The sequence below is a fragment of the Erinaceus europaeus genome, chromosome 2 (assembly GCF_950295315.1).
Source record: "Erinaceus europaeus chromosome 2, mEriEur2.1, whole genome shotgun sequence".
Lineage (NCBI taxonomy): Eukaryota > Metazoa > Chordata > Mammalia > Eulipotyphla > Erinaceidae > Erinaceus > Erinaceus europaeus.
In genome coordinates, this window is record NC_080163.1 from 149,509,203 (window position 1) to 149,529,246 (window position 20,044).

The following is a 20,044-nucleotide window of genomic DNA, read 5'->3' on the forward strand; positions in this document are numbered from 1 at the left end:
AAATATATATATATCCTTCAAACTGTATTTGTTTAGGCCACTGAAACCATTCATTTAATTACTTGAACAGTTTAGTTTTGGTAGTGGAAAAAGATAAAACATGTAATGATTTTTTTAAATAAAAAACCTTGTTAATATTATAACATTAAATTATAGAGCTACCATTATTAGTAATATTTATTCATGAGAGGTAATTTGATATCTTACAAAATAAGCCAATACATGGTGTAACCATTTGCAGCCTTATTTTTCATGGATGAGCTCTTGCATATTTAATATCCTTAGAGGTTATATTTTAACAGTCTAATTACCACTTTCCCTTTATTTCTATTCAGTTTGACATAGCCACTTTGCCAAAAATAATTTAGTTCTTATGAATGAGATAGCATTAAAATAGCCCATAACATCAATTGCTTTTGTTTACGCCAATAACTCTAGTGAATTCATATATTTACAGTGTGAGAGCAAATGGCCCTCAGAGAGAAGTGATAAAATATTCTTCACAATTTTCATGATTTTCAAAGAATTTTAAACATTTCTAACTTAGATGTCATATATCAGCACTCCAAATCAAAGAGTTTAGTAATGCGATTAATATGGAAGGGGACAACTTTTACTAGCCCTCTATTTCTTCCTTTGCATTATTACTCATCCAATCAGAAACTATGTTGCTTGATGACCCCAGATGCTGTGGGCAAGACTAGAAAAAGAATGATGAAATATCTGCATTTCTGCGGACTAGAATGCTTCTACACAGACATCTAGACAGGTGAGCACAAGGGATGTTATGACAAAAATTCCTAGAGGTAAATAGTTAGAATCGAGTCCTGAAAATGATCCTTTTCAGTTATACTACCCTGTTATGCTCCCTAGTCTCTGTTTTCTATTTCTTTTTCTTCAGATTTAGAAAACTTGACTTTGAATCTTTTTATTGTTATTTATTTATGTATTAGAAAGAAATAGAGAAGGAAGGGGGAGATAGAGAGTAAAAGAGAAAGGGAGACACATGCTCCACTGCTCCTGTGACTTTTCGTATTTGGTTAAGAGAAACCTGGGGCTTGAAGGCAGGCATGTGCTAACTGGGTGTACCACAGCTTCTGTCTTTAATTTCTAAAACAGGTTAATAGTAGTACCTATTGCAGATCATGAGGATTAAATGAGATAATCTAGATCAGATAAAATTATCAGCCGGTTACATCATATGTAAAATGTTCAAATACTTTCAGTTGTATTATGGTTGCTAGCATTGGTCTAACTTTTCTTTATTTTATTTTATTTATTTATTCCCTTTTGTTGCCCTTGTTGTTTTATTGTTGTAGTTATTATTGATGTTGTTGTTGTGGGATAGGACAGAGAGAAATGGAGAGAGGAGGGGAAGACAGAGAGGGGGAGAGAAAGACAGACACCTGCAGACCTGCTTCACCGCCTGTGAAGGGACCTGCCTGCAGGTGGGGAGCGGGGGGCTCAAACCGGGATCCTGACGCTGGTCCTTGAGCTTGGCGCCACTTGCGCTTAACCCGCTGCACTACAGCCCGACTCCCATGGTCTAACTTTTCTAAAAGTATGTATCTAACTTCATTGATAATTCCTGAACCCTCAGGGAGGACTGTTTAGTATATTTTAATAAATTCTAAGGATGTATTGGAAAACCAGACTGAGACTTTTCAAAAGGCAAATAAATTTCATTGATCAAGTTCAACCATATAAAATAACCATTCCCTATTTTTCTAGATTTTAGATCCAACCACGATATTAGTAGTAAAATGATACTGTGATAGTAAGATACACTTATATTAAGACATTGGTACAAGTAGAAAGCACAGGAAAGAAGAAAAACATAATTATAGTCACTACTTTTCACTTCAAAGCTAGTTGCCATGCTGGGGGAAATTTATAATCTATAATAAATCAAGGACATAATAATGACTATTCACAAGATCATGATTATGAAACACTGAATATTTGTAACAGACATTTATAATTTAATTCTCAGGATGGTTTTGATAATTTATTTTTATTGATGGAGAGTAGAGACTGTTTCCAAAAAATGTAGACAGTACGTTGAGATGACTCATACTGACTTGCAGATTTCATGTTTTGGTCTCTATTTATCATTGTAAACATTCTCTGTTGAATATGGGCATTAACACCACTTCTGTACAATGATCTCATCATGCAAATGCAAGAGAACAGTGTTGCAATCTGTAATGTCATCAGAAAGCAACCCTAATCAAATAAATCAAAATATACATTTCTTCTCATAGCTGGACTCTGAGCTACTCATGTGCTGGCTTTAATACTCATTCCAAGACTCTCAAATCTGATTGATGATGTCTTTGAACACTCTGGAAAAGGATAATCAACCACAAAGCCTAAGTTGAAGCTGTGCTGAATTTCAAAGCCTAAACATTTAATGTGATTTGATTTACACTTACTGAAAGGCTTAAGAAATCCAAGCTGTTTATATATGTATCATCATTCATAGGCTTAAAATTTAATTTTCATTACCGAAATGTTTCTGTTTAGGGAACATTCTGTTAGGGTTCCTAACTTACCACCTGTTTTTTAATAAAACATCTTAAATCAAGCAAGGACAGCAATCATCTTAAATCATCATTGGATACATTTCCCTCAATAATAAAAACTATACTTTGTATTCTACCAGTATTGATTACATATGATTTACTGATTTTCAGAAATCAAACATATGACCATTGGAAGATTTACAATAATTTATTGAAGACTTTGTCATAAGATTCAAATACAGGGACTTATAGAAATCCTATGAAAAATAAATGACTTTGAAAGACCTGTTACTTAAAAGGAGTACAGGGGGAGACAGGCTGGGAGTATGGATCGACCTGTCAATACCCATGTTCAGCGGGGAAGCAATTATAGAAGCCAGACCTTCCACTTTCTGCACTCCATAATGACCCTGTGTCCATACTCCCAGAGGGACAAAGAATAGGAAGGTGGGAATTATATGGAATTGTACCTCTCTTATACTATGGTTTTGTCAATACTTCCATTTTATAAATAAATAAATACATAGAAAAAATAGTACAGAGCAGTAGAAAATTTATTGGTTAATTTTTTGAAGAGTAAAAGATTTCAAACTTACTTTTGGGGTTCAATTAAAGCTACTAGAATGTCATATATTTGAATATTATAATTACAATTTCATATTTTTCTCTTTGCTCTCAGTATATTCACTGCACAGTAATTGAGGAATTCTGCCTATTGTATGTTTGTGAAACAACATATAATTTACCTTTCTAGAGAACTTGCTAGACATCTGATATGTATAATTACCAAATTTTATTTTCCTTATAGGCTTATTATCATTGGTTAGGATACTCAGACAAATAAGAGGTCTTGTTTTTTCTTTTAGGTATCTGAAAGACAATTTGGAAAGAAAATTGTTTTTCATTGAGACATTAATGCTATCTGATGACAGGTTAGAAAAACAAGAGTTATTTTACATGATATTACAGACTGAAGTTGGTAGTTATCACAACCCTTGTTACATGCATTAGAACGCTAATGAGTTCATTTCTGAACTACCTCATTTTACCATAGACTGCAGGTCTGCAGAAGGCTAGTAGCAGATATAATAAGGAAACCTCCCTGGGCAGAAGGTCCCACCATGTGTCTTGGAGCCCCACCTCCCCAGATCCCTGGACCACTAGGGAAAGAGAGAGACAGGCTTGGAGTATGGATCGACCTGCCAACACCCATGTTCAGCAGTTACAGAAGACATAGCTTCCACCTTCTATATCTCATAATGATCCTGGATCCATTCTCCCAGAGGGATAAAGAATAGGAAAGCTATTAAGGGAGAGGATTGGACATGGAGCTCTGGGGGTGGGCATTGTGTGGAAATGTACCCCTCTTATCCTAAAGTCTTGTCAACATTTCCATTTTATAAATAAAAATAAAAATGAATCCCCCTCTCAAAGAAAGACCATCCTTTGAGCACTTGAGCTGCACTGAAGGACACTGAGACACAGAATCTGACTCATAGAATGAGCTCTGTCGAGACTGGGTGGTGGCTCACCCAGTTGAGTGCACACATTACCATGCACAAAGACCTAGGTTGAAGCCTCCAGTCCCCACCTGCTGAGGGGGAGCTACTTTAGTGGTGAAGCAGTGTTCCAGGTGTCTCTCACTTGCACTCTCTTTCCCTCTGTACCTCCTGTTTCCTTTTCAATTTCTCTGTCTCAATCTAATAAATGATTATGTATATTTAGAGAAAAAAAGCACAGATGACAGAAAATGTAGACATTCATGCGTTACTCACTGTTTCTACAGATACATGTAATGCCCGGGATATTTAAGTCCCTCATTCAAGAGGTGTTCCCTAATAGAGATGAGTCCATTCCCTAATCCCTAAGTCCCATTGACAGTATTAAAATATTTCCCACTTTTGAGTTACAAAAAAGTTGTAGTTGCTTTTCACTCTCCTTTTAGCAATTATGGAGATTTTTTTCCCGTTACATTTCTACTGCCTGATAAAACTTGAAAGAAAAAGAAAAACTCCACTAAATGAAAAAAAAATTATCATTAATGACTGGGAAAATCTAGGGAGGTACAAATTCCTAGTTTTAGGATATATTCCCAATTTTCACAAGCATAGAAGTTATAATTATCTAAATTTTTTATGTTGGATCCAAAACATCAATCTTATGTTTGTATGCATTATATATAAGATACCTGAAAGGTATATCTGACTTGTTTGTACTACCCAGCAACAATTAATTCAACTAAGGTAGGTAAGGAATGATGCAGATGTTTGTATAGCACAAGTTACATACTGAGGTGAGGTTTTATCATTTCTTTTAAGAAAATTGTGAGCCCAGCAATTTTTTTCCCTTGTGTTGCCTTAGTTGTTTTATTGTTGTTGTAGTTATTATTGATGTTGTTATTGATGCCATCTTTGTTGGATAGGTCAGAGAGAAATGGAGAAAGGAGGGGAAAACAGAGGGGAAGAGAAAGACAACTACAGAGCTGCTTCACCGCCTTTGATGTGACTCCTCTGCAGGTGGAGAGCTGTGGGTTGGAACTGGGATCCTTGAGCCTCACACCACCTGCACTTAACCACCTGCTACCACCCAACTCCCTCTTTTAAGAAAATTGAGTGATCAAGTTTTTGTACTTAATTAAAAGTTTATAAGTTGCTATTTTACTGGTCCCTGTGTTTTGCTATTGAGTTGTTTTTTTTTTTTAAGAAAGGATTAATTAACAAAACCATAGGGTAGGAGGGGTACAACTCCACACAATTCCCACCACCCAATCTCTATATCCCACCCCCTCCCGATAGCTTTCCCATTCTCTATCCCTCTGGGAGCATGGACCCAGGGTCATTGTGGGTTGCAGAAGGTAGAAGGTCTGGCTTCTGTAATTGCTTCCCCGCTGAACATGGGCGTTGACTGGTCAGTCCATACTCCCAGTCTGCCTCTCTCTTTCCCTAGTAAGATGTGTCTCTGGGGAAGCTGAGCTCCAGGACACATTGGTAGGGTCTTCAATCCAGGGAAGCCTGGCCGGCATCCTGATGGCATCTGGAATCTGGTGACTGAAAAGAGAGTTAACATATGAAGCCAAACAAACTGTTGAGCAATCATGGACCCAAAGCTTGGAATAGTGGAGAGGAAGTGTTAGGGAGGTACTCACTGCAAACTCTAGTGTACTTCTGCTTTCAGGTATATATTTTGCAGTAGTTTATGGATACGTGTGAACATATGCTCTCTCTCAGAAACTGGTGTATATCTAGGTTTTGGAACTTTGTTAGAAAGTGAACCACCTGAGATGAAATTAGAGTATACTATGAAAGGAAAGGTCTCACCCGAGTAATGAAGCTGAAGGGTTGTCATTCCACATGTGAAGTCTCTGGACACAGTCTGAAGTTTTAACTGTCAATCTACTTGAGGAACTAATACAGCAACAATACACACACCATGCAAAATGGAGAGTTCATGCAATCAAATTCATTCAAAGCCCTCTTAAATGTTCAAGTTGAAAATAAATTTTAAATTCCATCTTCTGCACCCATATTGACCCTGGGTCCATACTCCCAGAGGGATAAAGAATACGAAAGCTACCAGGGGATGGGATGGGATACAGAGTTCTGGTGGTGGGAATTGTGTGGTTTGTACCCCTCTTACCCTATGGTTTTTGTCAGTGTTTCCTTTTTATAAATAATTTTTGTAGAAAAAAAATGTACCTCAATACTGTGCTCATGGCAGATATTGCCTTTAAAAATACCATTTTGTGAGTACCTGTATTATTATGTCCTCTCCTATGTGTAGGGTAGGCCCTGAGATTCATCTCTTCAAGGAACTCAGTGCCTACATGATGATATCGATATTCCCAGAAATCATTTTTTTTCTTCACTTATCTTTTACTTTTTATTTTTATTTTTTAATATTTATTTATTTATTCCCTTTAAAAATATGTTTATTTATTTTCCCTTTTGTTGCCCTTGTTTTTTAATTGTTGTTGTAGTTATTATTATTTTTTATATTTATTTGTTTTCCCTTTTGTTGCCCTTGTTTTTTGTTGTTGTTGTTGTTTTATTGTTGTAGTTATTGATATCATCGTTGTTGGATAGGACAGAGAGAAATGGAGAGAGGAAGGAAGACAGAGAGGGGAAGAGAAAGATACACACCAGCAGATCTGCTTCACCATCTATGAAGCGACTCCCCTGCAGGTGGGGAGCCGGGGGCTCGAACTGGGATCCTTAAGCAGGTCATTTTGCTTTGTGCCATGTGTGCTTAACCAGCTGCGCTACCGCCCAACTCCCTTCACTTATCTTTTAATAGAGGGTAAGACAGAAATGAAAATGTAAAGACACAGAGAAGAAGAAATACCTGCAACACTGCTCCACCATTTGTGAAGCTTACCACCAAAGGTGGGACCAGATGCTTCAAGTCAGATTCTTGCATATGGTGCCATGTGCACTCTCCTTACTGTGCTCTCACCTGGTTCCTCAACTGTTTGTACGTTTGTTTTTCCAGAGCACTGCTCACTTCTGGCTTATGGTGAAATGGGAGATTGATCCCGGGTCTTCGAATCAGATAAGAAATTTTTGCATAAACATTATGCTATCTACCCTCTATTCCTTCACATTTCTTTTTCTCACTATGTCTGTGCAAATCTTTCCTGTCAGACACCAGTTACACTCAGGAGCTAGGTGTCTTCATCAATGCTGCATTTTGCCTACTTCCTGAAATGCCAGAATAATTTTCAACTGGCTGTAACTGTTATTGACCTTCTAGAATCCCTGATATCACTCCTAAATCTACACACATATGAGCCTTTTTTTTGTTGCTGTTACTATTAGTTATATTGATGCCTGAATTTGTAAAAGGAAAATGAATTTCTGTAATCAGCCATCACTATGCCATTCATTAATCCTATTTATTTTATTATTTATTTTTTATTTATTTCCCCTTTGTTGCCCTTGTTTTTTTATTGTTGTTGTGGTTATTATTGTTGTTGCTACTGATGTCATATTGTTAGATAGGACAGAGAGAAATGGAGAGAGGAGGGGAAGACAGAGAGGAAGAGAGATAGACAGACACCTGCAGACCTACTTCACTGCCTGTGAAGTGACCCCACTGCAGGTGGAGAGTTGTAGGCTAGAACCAGGATCCTTCTTTGCCACTTCACACCATGTGCACTTAACCTGCTGTGCTACTGCCCAACTTTCCAGCCTATTTTTTTTAAGTTAAACATTTAACATACATTGTTAAATCCTTAAAGTGACTCTGCAGAGTATTAGTCTTCTTTTGGTAATAAGGAAAATTTTAGAGAAGGAAAATCACTAATTTAGAGCACAACTAATGAATGGAATAGCTACTTTATAAATGAATATTACACTACTAAGTATAGACATACATAAATACATATCATGAGTAAAACTTGATTATCACCATATTGCCTGATTGACTTTATGGTTTGATAGGTTTATGTTTGTTTTATTTTCTTCATTCAAATAATAGCTCTATCCAATTCACTTATAAAAGTAGTAATGGGGAGTCGGTTGGTAGCGCAGCAGTTTAAGTGCAGGTGGCGCAAAGCGCAAGGACTGGCTTAAGGATCCTGGTTGGAGCCCCAGCTCCCCACCTGCAGGGGAATTGCTTCACAGGCAGTGAAGCAGGTCTGCAGGTGTCTATCTTTCTCTCCCTCTCTCTGTCTTCCCCTTCTCTCTCCATTTCTCTCTGTCCTATCCAACAATGATGACATCAATAACAACAACAGTAATAACTACAACAATTTAAAAAAGGCAATAAAAGGGAATAAATACATATTTTTTAAAAACATTTAAAAAGTAGTAGTGATAGTGGTTGAACGGTGGTGCCCCCAGACTCCACCTGTAGCAGGGAAGCTTCATAAGAGGTCACGTATAGCTGCAGTTATCTTTCTTTCTCTCCCTCTCTAACCACCCTTCAGTTCTCTCTCGGCCCAATCAAGTAAAAAAAAAAAGAAAAGAAAAGAACAAAGGAAGAAAAAGTGAGAAATGACTGCCTAGAGTGGTGTATTTGTAGCATTGGCAACTAGCCCAGAGATAGCCCTAGGGGCAATTAAAAAAAATAGTAGTGGTGATAATTTTATTCAGTGTGGTGTCATGCCATATCAGACAGTCTGTCAAAATCTTAGCATACTATATAAAATAACAACAGTTTCCTATTTTCCATATTCCTTATTTTATTCTGATTTCTTCTTGTTGTTTTTGATTTCCTCACCAAGAAAGCAAATTATTTTCGGGATACCTTTCCTTGCATAGCCAAAGATATCTTGTTAATGTACTTTCTGTTTATATAATCATTTCCTTCTTTATAAACATTAGCAGATAGTGTATGACATTCATCTTTTCCACCTACTATACAAATGTCACCAACATAAGCTTCTCTATTCTAGTTACATATTCAAGGTATGCATCAGGAAGGTGTCTCAGTACTGACAACTTCTGCGTTTTGATTTCTTAATGCCCTAAATATTCAGTGTGTTATCCAGTGGGAGACAAGGGAAGGTTGGAAATCAGCAATTCCTAAAGAGACTTAGCTATAAGAATAGACAGAAAATCAGATATGAACTTGCAATGCACTATGCTGACATTTGAGAAAAATTTCGCCTTAAATATGTATGGACACTATGTGATGATTTCAAGAGTCGATAATATGTCGTTCTACAATACTACTGAGGCTTTACCTAAAACACTTTCTCCAATGCAGTTCAATGATTCCTTTCATCCTTTACCTTATTTTTTTTTTCTTCAGCCACTTGCTAAAATAGCTCATGATGTTCCACAAGGAAGAGATTCACTTTCTTATTTTAGTTACTGTCCTTTTCTTCATTTTGTGCTTCACTCTGACTGCTCCCTGCAAAGTGTCTTAAGCAAATCAAAGGAAAGTTTTGGATGTAATTACTCACCCTCCGTAACCCTGTATCTTTCTGTAACACTGTAAGGATCACCTGGTGAATAACACTGATAATATTTTACCCATGAAAGAACATTCATTGAACACATTCATTGTTTCCCAGAAAACATCAAAAGGCTGATCTCTGCTCTGGGATGTCAGGATCAGTTATGATGTTATTATATTAAGAAGAAATGTCTTCAGTTGAATAATATATTTACTAATAGCATAAAATGTTTGACTCTTTATGTAAACTTTACTGGGCTAAGTGTGTTCAATAATAACTACATACCAACACCATCATGCCTGCTTGCCACACTGACCCTCAAGCCATTATGTTTCATTCAGCATATTTTTTCATTTTTCCCAGTCAAAAAGGCAAAGGCATTTGCAAATAGTGGAAACTCAGTGTGAGTAATGCATCAGCCATCTATAAAATAATTATGAGAGTAGCTCCCAAATATGGGAAGGTGTATGAATATTGTTGACTGTAAACCCCATTGATTTGATGTGACCTGGGGCCTATCTTCAGCTGAGGAGCCTATGTGACCTCTGCATCCTTGTAGATCTGAGCTCACATTCTGTAGTCATGAGTAGGAATGTTCCAAGTTGCCCCAATTTCAGGACCCATCTTCCTCAGGTGGAAGATAGAATATGTTGTCCAGCCTCCCTTCGAGGATGGAACATTCTCTACTATTGTTGATCCATGTTGAGGACAAGGTCCTATGGGGGCCCATAAAGGGGTCTATTGTGTTGTTCCTGATAGAGATGACTGGTAACAATGAAGAGAGGGATTTATTCAAGGCCCCATCATGTCTATTTGGAAATCTCAGGACTCCCTGACTAGGGCCCCAGCTGATAGGGTGGCCTGATAGGGACTAAAGAGTCATTGTTAAATTATGCAAGTCTCTTGCTCTTATTCAGCTTATGCTGTTCTTGCATTGATAAGGTTAGCTTTGGAATGAGTGAGGGAAGTGTAATAGGAAGTAGGTGAGGAGGGTATCTAAATTTGGGTGCTACTCTCTTCTCTGATCCAGCTTTCTGGTCGTTTTTCCAGCCATGACATCATCTCCTCAGACAATAACGTGGATCCACCTGTATATCAGATTTCACACTCAGGGGAAAGAAAAAAAAAAAAAACTAGTATAGCCACAAGCCCTTTAGAATATAACTAAAATATGCCTACTAGCTATCTACAAAATGGAGGACCCCCCCCCCAACTCTTCATCTGCACTATCCAGCCTTTAAGTTCATGATTAGTCAACAATTTATATGACTTTATATGTTAACTTTCTTTTCAGCCACCATAATGCTACCATGATGCCAACCAGACTTCCCTGAGACAACCTCACCAATGTGTCCTGGAGCTCTGATTCCCCAAAGCCAATCCCCACTAGGGAAAGAGAAAGGCAGGCTGGGAGTATGGATCAACCAGCCAACATCCATGTTCAGGGGGAAAGCAATTACAGAAGCCAGACCTTCCACCTTCAGCACCCCACAATGACCTTGGGTCCATACTCCCAGAGGGATAAAGAATAGGAAAGCTATCAGGGGAGGAGATGGGATACGAAGTTCTGGTGGTGGGAACTGTGTGGAGTTGTACCCCTCTTATCCTATGGTTTTTTTTCAGTGTTTCCTTTTTATAAATAAGATAAAATAAAACAAGAGCTGAGCAGTGCTCTGATAAAATAATAATAATAAAATAAATAAATAAATGTTGGGAAATTGTGCAGATGTGGTTGAACATTGGCAGGGCCCACAAACCACTATATTTCCATGCAAGTATTATTTACAGATTCCTTACCTCGTTATCCCCTCCAGGTATTGTTACTTCAGTTAAAACCATTACAATAGTTGCTAAGGACACTTCCACCTTCTTGACATGCCTTCTGCCTCTCTCCACCCCCTTTCCTAGCCAATCTGTCCCGACTTGCCACTTCCAGAATTCTCCTATAAAAATTGTTCCTGTTTGCACTTTCTCCTCTTTCCCTCTCTTTCCTCTCTTTCCTCCTCTCCCCTTTTTTCTCTCTGCATCCCAACCCAGAGAAGGGCTGGCATGTATAGCAGGAGGTGGCCATTTTGCTAGCTCCATGTGGCCTAAACTGATGTGCTCACACCCAACTCTGGGACATCTGCGTGAATAAAGCATTGCGTTCCCGTTCAGCCACGAGTTCCTGGTCTCTTCTCTCTCCCCTGCGACACAACCCGACAAATAAATAAAAGTAATAATTATGGATACCTTAATCTACTGTTATCAGAGAACACTGAGATATCAATAAAAACAAAACCCTTCTTTTGCTGTAACCCTGGTGGGGAACACAAGCAAGCAGATGATCACTACAGAGCTGTGTGAAGAATGCTAAAAGGGATACATGCAATATGGTGTGGATTCATTGAGGAATAAAGAGCGAACTATTCCTTCATGGAAAGCAGAAAGAGTAATATTGGAGAAAGCAACAGTTGTTGGGGAAGAGAGAGAATAATATATAGAATTTCCAAAGTATAAGCATATCCATTCATATACTCAACACATTGCACCTTCTCCTGCAGAGCTTTAGCTTTATACATATTCCATTTCCAAAATTTAGAATATTTAGCATCAGAGATAGATGAGACATAACTGAGGATCTAGATCTAGGATCTAGATCTAGCACTTGTGGGAAGGTGAGACACTGACATCAAACTCATGAATCCACATGTTCTCTCACATACTACATAAGGTACAGTTGAGCCCACTTTAATCATAGTGTGACATTTCCGTAATGAAGCTGAGAATCACTGTAAGTACAAAAGTGGATTGGCAGAGTGGGTAAAATGTTCTGTCTTAGGGGACAGGTGGTGGCATACCTTGTTAAGTGCACACATTACAGTGCACAAGGACCCAGGTTCAAGTCCCTGGTCCCCATCTGTAGGGAGAAAACTTCAGGGGTGGTGAAGAAGTGCTGCAGGTGTCTTGCTGGCTCTCTCCCTATATCCTCTTCCACTCTCAATTCCTCTATATCTCTATCTAATAAATAAATAAAATATATTTTAAAAATTGTCTTAAACTAATGAGCTGCTTAGTAACACTTATCTGGAAATCAAATCAGAATTTGTGTTTATCTGTAACCAGAAATACCTAGATTCTAGAATTTCTGCTCTGGAAACATGAACACAATATTGGAGGTCTCTGAAAAGTCTATTTATCCACCAGAAGTCACAAGAAAAGGTAATATTTGAATATGAGTATATGCCAAAAAGGTAGCTTTGTCCCTAATGTCATACAGATCTTGTCATTCAAATCTTGTATAATTATCAAGCAGCTGAAAGGCATGAGAACAGTTCCATTTGGCAATATCCTTATGAAAGAGAAATAATGAAATATGCTCTATCGTGTTGTGACAAGGATATAATTCTACACGCAAAGTACTTGGGATAATGTGTGGTATATATACTGTTTATTGCTTGGGAATGCTGGTTCATTATGACTAGTAGTTATAAGTTGTTGCAGTAGTAGTAGAGGAAGAGAGGGTAGTTAAGAATGTTAGGAAGACAGTTTAATATTCCAGAACTCTGTAAGCATGTGTGACATAACTTCTTGATAAGATTCTATTCACAGAAACATTATTTTTAGCCCTAAGAGCAAGTCTATCACCATCTGATAAATAGATATGAGTGAATATGTACACATGTGTGTGTATATTTCTATGAGAAAATAAAATGTTGAGTAGCTGTAGAGAACAATGGTCATCCTATCACCAGAGTTCAGACACTCTGAGCTCAGAAGAATTTGTAATCATTGTTTCTCATTATTCTAAGACATAATTCAGTTCTGTCCCCAGTCATCCCACCCTGCCAATAGATGTTTGTCCTTGCAATGATTTCAAGGTATATCAGGTAGAGATGCAACATTGTGATTAGGGTGGGTTTAACTGTACCTTACATAGGATGGCAGAGAGCACTGGGATTGATAAGTGTCTCAACAGAGTCTCTACCTCCTGGGCAAGTAGATGGCATATCCTGCAAGTCTCAGTGAAAGGCAGTACATGGGAACACTATACTCTGATGACAGATGGGGGCTGTCACCACTGACAGCCAGCCAACAGCCTCCAGCAAACAAGCAGGGGATAAAAGATGTGAGACTAGAAAATAAACATGTCTTGGGCTGATGGAAGCTGTGCATTTTCAGTGCTTTGGAAAGAAAGGCATGGCATGTTTGCAAGCATCAGGTGGTTGTTTGTTATACATACAAACCTTTATTTTGAGGAAAATTCTGGGTTCAGTGGAGATGGCAAAACACTGTAAGCTAATATTTCACTTCAATACTTACAGATGCCAAACTCCTAGTTGTACCCAGATGCAGCATGTGCTTATTTACAGGGTATTAAATATATGTCAGGTACTGAACATTTCACATGAATTTTCCCATTTCCTCTTTCTAATGTCATAGTGTAATGGTTAAGCTGGAGACTTAAAGCTGAAATGCCCTGGTCCATAATTTAAGACCTTAATTTTGGATCCATAATTTAGAAACTTTTGTTGATTGGAGAAAGTTAATTACTTTGTATAAACTCCAGTGTTTTCATCTCTAAAATGGGTAAAAGGCTAATATTGTTTTGCAGCTACTCTAAAGAAATATAATGAACCTTTTAAAACTTTTGTTCAATGTGGAGACCGAAAACAACACATATATACACACACAGCCACAAAGGGATATGAAGATGCCTATTATACATAGAATGAGTGCTGATGAGAAAGCAGGAGAGACTTCCTGAATTTGTCTAATGATGGTTTAAGTGAACAAGGAAGTGATTGGCTTGGCAGACTTTATGCTGGTAAGGAAGTGATGTGCAGAAATGAATATTCATACCCTTGTTAGAGAAGAAAAATGCACTGAGACTTTATAGCTTGCCAGGTATGGGGGGCAAGGGACAGAGGGAGGGAATGAAAGTTCAAAATTACTAGTAGTCAAATCTCGGAATAGACTCAACTTCTTTATCTGTGTCTACCTCAAATATTCCTTATGAAGATTCATAGTAATAATCAGTATTGAATTCCTTATGTAATGTCAGATATAAGCTAACTGGCCAAGAAATTTTACATGCATGTTTGTGGAGGCAAAGAACCTCTATTTTGTTATTTAGAAGTCAAGGATCAGGAACAACATGACTAAAATTCTCAGCTGCCAAGTGGAAGAGCACTAACTTAAATATAGCTCTTAGGAATCCTAAACATTCTGATTATAATGCAAATAAATGTTCCATTCCACGCCAACAGTGCTCAAAGCAAAGACAAAAGCACAATACAGACCAGGTCCCATGAGACAGAGCTTATATTCACACGTATCCATAAACTAGGGCAAAATATATACCTGAAAGCAAAAGTACCCCCCAACACTTCATCTGTACTACTCCAGCCTTTAGGTCCATGATTGCTCAACAATTTGTTTGGCTTTGTATGTTAACTCTCTTTTCAGCCACCAGGTTTCAGATGCTAGCATGATGCCGACCAGACTTCCCTGGACAGATGACCCCACCAAAGTGTCCTAGACTTCTGCTTCCCTAGAGCCCTTCCCCACTAGGGAAAGAGAGAGACAGGCTGGGAGTATGGATCGACCTGTCAATGCCCATGTTCATCACGAAAGCAATTACAGAAGCCAGACCTTCCACCTTCTGCATCCCACAATGACCTTGGTTCCATACTCCCAGAGAGATAAAGAATAGGAAAGCTATCAGGGGAGGGGATGGGATACTGAGATCTGGTGGTGGGAACCATGTGGAGTTGTACTCCTCTTATCCTACAGTTTTGTTAATGTCTCATTTTTTTAAATAAATAAAAAAAATTTTTAAATCACAATATAATTGAGCACATTCTGTGCATTCAGTATAGGTGCAATATGCACAGCACTTCAGTGTCACCTTTAGGGAAACAGTTTTGGTACTTCCAACTAAAACTGAGTGTCCTAGGTTTCCCATATTTAGAAATTAAAATAAATGACACCAATGTAAATTTGATTTTTAGGGACAAGGTTGGAGCTAGGTGGTGGTACACCTGGTTGAGCACACATTACGATGAGCAAGGACCTAGATTTGAGCCCCAGTCCCCACCTGCAAGGGGACAACTTTGTGAGTGCTGAAGCATTGTTTTAGGTGTCTCTCTGTCTCTCTCCTTCTCTATTGCTTTTTCCCTCTTGATTTCTGGCTGTCTCTATCAAATAAATTAAGATATATATATTTTTAAATTTAAAAATAAATAAACTTAGTCTTTCATTTTTTTCTTTATAGAGCTAGGCCTACATATACAACCTGCTTTCCTTTCTTTCTTTCTTTCTTTCTTTGTTCCTTACTTTCTCTCTAATTTATCATTTATTTATTTACTTATTATATAGAAAGAAATTGAAGGGCCACAAGAAGATAGAGAAAGACAGACACCGACAGCACTGCTTCACCTCTTGTGAAACTTCCTCCTCTGCAGATAAGAACGGGAGACCTGAATTTGCATCTTGCAAACTATAAGGTGTGTGCTTAACCAGGTATACCACTATCTAGTCCCCAGGATGCTTTTTTTAAAATTTATACAGATATACAGAGAGAGGGAGAGATATACCACAACACCAGAGATTTCGCAATCCCATAGCCTCTCCCATGGGTTCAAACATGAGTTATGCACATGACAAGGCATGCACACTACCCAGTGATCTCTCTGACCTCAATTTGAACTTGAATAAGTTGAAAATACTTATTCGGTGTACATATATTCAGTCTAGGACCAGCTACACATTGCTGATTCTGGTGACATCCATGGCAGCAGTGGTCATAAATTCATTAAGTCCTTCACAATTTTTTAAAAGTTCCTTTACAGATTAAAATGTTACTCTGAGACAAGTAACTCTTAACTGATTTCTAACTCTGCTATACATTAAAAGTGGAAAACACTGAAGTTCACATACTTTTAGATTTTTCAACTTTAGACAGTGTGTTTCCCTTGTAGAATAGAAAAGCACACTTACACATGCATACACCATAAGTAAATAGGACTGCCTTTCAACCAGGGAGTGAATTCCAACCAAGCTCATGGCAATTAAGGAATCATACAATTTAAGTCTCGAAAGGCAAATGGATGATTCTCTTTTTTTCTATCTCAGGAGAAGAGTATCTTGCATTTTATAATAACTAAAAAAAGTTATCTTGAGATGAAGCAAAGTAGTGAATTAAATGCACAGGCTCAGACTTTGATGAGGATATTCCCTTCTAACATAGTCTGATTTCCTAGCCTGAAGTCAGAACCCCCTTTCAAGGAATATGCATGACTCTGGGAACCAAGCCAGCTTGGCATCAAAAATCCTTCTGTGTGACTTTTCTCAGCTGCCAGCATCTTTAACTCCTCCAGAGAGAGCAAGAAAGAGAAGGAAAAAACAAAACAAAACAGAACTTATCTTTAACTGCTTTCTCCTAATTACAGAGAAAGACTTAGTTTGCCTTTTCTGGCACTTTGCATTTCTGTGACTCCATAAGGGAAAAGAATAAGAAACAGAGAAAGCTTGTGAATGCATCACTGAGTACAAAACACCTGCAACTAAGTTCCTTGTGAGGCTTATATTTTAAAAGGTGGAGATCAGAGCTGTCTTCTCCATCAACTTCTCTATTGAGAGAATGTTCACTGACTTTTGCCATTATGCATGTTAACAAAACATCTGGAGAACTCTCAGAAGACTAGAAATGGACCTGGCAATTCCTCTCCTGAGGATATATCCTAAGGAACCAACACACTCATACAAAAAGATCTATATATGCCTATGTTCATAGCAGCACAATTTGTTAATAGCCCAAACTCAGAAGCAACCCAGGTGTCCAACAACAGAGGAGTAGCTAAGAAAGTTGTGTTATACATACACAATAAAATGCTACTCAGTTATGAAAAACTATGAATCCACTTTCTTCACCTCTTGGATGGACCTTGAAGGAATCATGTTACATGACATAAAACCAGAAAGAGAAGAAATAATGTGGGATTATCTCACTCATAGACAGAAGTTGAGAAATAAGAACAGAAGGGGAAACAAAAAACAGAACTTAGACTGGGTCTGGTGTACTGCGCCAAAGAAAAAGACTCTGGGGCGGGGGGGGGGGGGGGCGGGTTGGTTGGTTTTCAGGTCCTGGTGCACAATGGTGAATGAGGACCTTGACTGGGGGCTAGAATGTTTTGGAAAAAACTGAGAAATTTCACACATATAACAAAAACTGCATTTTATGTTGATAGGAAACCACTAATCCCCCCTAATAAAAATTTTAAAAAGCATTTATTAAAAATATCTTTATCTATTAAAAAGATTCAGTTTGTGTTTTGAGAAACTTTGAGACATACAATTGATTTTCCCCCTCTCATATTAATTAACTACTGATTTATATGTCTACATTTTGCTAGGAGTGTGAATAAACACCATTCCCACCACCAAAAGACTGTGACCCATCCCTCCCACCCACTCCCACCCCCCACTGGCCCAGGAAGATGCATGTCTACCCCTCACCACAGGGTTTTTACTTTGGTGCCCTACTTACAATTTGATCAGGTCCTGCTTTTAGTTTCTCTTTCAGATCTTCTTACTCAACTTCTGTTGATGAGTGGGATAATCCCATACTCATCTTTATCTTTCTGACTTAGTTCACTTAACATAATTCCTTCTAGCTCTGTCCAAGATGGGTCAGAGAAGGTGGGTTCATTGTTCTAGATAGCTGCATAGTATTCCATTGTGTATATATACCACAGCTTTCTCAGCCACTCATCTGGTGTTGGGCACCTGGGTTGCTTAATATATAGGCTGTGTATTTGATATGCGGACTCTCTCAAAAGCCTAGACCAAGTAGATTAGAAGCATCCAATAGCACAGCTATATACAAGATACTGGATACTGTACAGCAAACCATAACAAAAGGACTTTTCAAAGTTAACCCAATTACCATATAATGTGATGATAACATTAACTATCTATTGTCTTTTTGAACCCTAAGACAGCAGGAACTTCACATCTCCACTATAGAGCCCCTACTTCCCCCAGTCCTGGAACCCTTGGACAGGGCCCACTTTCCCATATGTGTCTCCCAATCCAAAACAAATAATATTGCATCCACCGATCACAACCTAACCAACGCAACGATTGCCACCTCAACATGCTTCACCTCAGACTATGTCCAGAGACTTCACATGTGGAATGACAACCCTTCGGCTTCATTACTCGGGTGAGACCTTTCCTTTTATAGTACACTCTAATTTCATCTCAGGTAGTTCACTTTCTTTTTTTTTAATTAATTAATTAATTTATTTATTTATTTTTAGCCAGAGCACTGCTCAGCTCTGGCTTATGGTGGTGCGGGGGATGGTAGTTCACTTTCTAACAAAGTCCCATAACCTAGATATAAACCAGTTTCTGTGAGAGAGAGCTTATGTTCACACGTATCCATAAACTACTGCAAAATATATACCTGAAAGCAGAAGTACATTAGAGTTTGCAGTGAGTACCTCCCTAACACTTCCTCTCCACTATTCCAAGCTTGGGATCCATGATTGCTCAACAAATTGTTTGGCTTCATATGTTAACTCTCTTTTCAGTCACCAGGTTCCAGATGCCACCAGGATGCTGGCCAGGCTTCCCTGGATTGAAGACCCTACCAATGTGTCCTGGAGCTCTGCTTCCCCAGAGACACATCTTACTAGGGAAAGAGAGAGGCAGACTGGGAGTATGGACCGACCAGTCAATGCCCATGTTCAGCGGGGAAGCAATTACAGAAGCCAGACCTTCTACCTTCTGCAACCCTCAATGACCCTGGGTCCATGCTCCCAGAGGGCTAGAGAATGGGAAAGCTGTCATGGGAGGGGGTGGGTTATGGAGATTGGGTGGTGGGAATTGTGTGGAGTTGTACCCCTCCTACCTTATGTTTTTGTTCATTAATCCTTTCTTAAATAAAAAATTAAAAAATATATATATCTTTATCCTTATATATGTTTATATCCCTGCCAATATCCATCTTTGTTTCTAGTCTGTCTCAATTTTATTTCCAATTTTATGGGTTTTTATCCAGTTCCCAAGACTCTTCTCAATGATACCATTTTATGCATTCACTATTTGAAGCTTCCAATGTCCAAGCTAGAGATATTTTTCTATCCTCTTCCACAGCATCAATATCTAATGAGTGTAACACACAATTGAGTAGTCAATAACACATTGCTTGTCATATGACCCATAGATTATGATTTTGATTGTATCATTTTGTTTTATAATCCAACCTCAAAGTAAAGTTTAGCTCAGTGTTTACTCAAAACTTTTATATATGTGGTTTGTTGTTACTTCATGAGAAAGGAAATGAATATTTAAAAGTCGATAAGAGAAGCCTTAGAATACTTGCAATTTTGTCTGCATATAAAGTAGATATTGTCATTACTTCGTCAACAGTCTTTTGTCCTCACAATTTCAACTGTTTTAACTTCCAGCTGGAAACATCTGTATTACTCTGCCATATGATTTATACTGGAAACATGAGTTTGATGTTTACCATGAAAATTTCTCCTTCTAACTACTACCACAGTCTTTATGTGAACAGATATGTGACTCTCCAATATTAATATGGCTCTAATTTTCAGCACACTTTAGA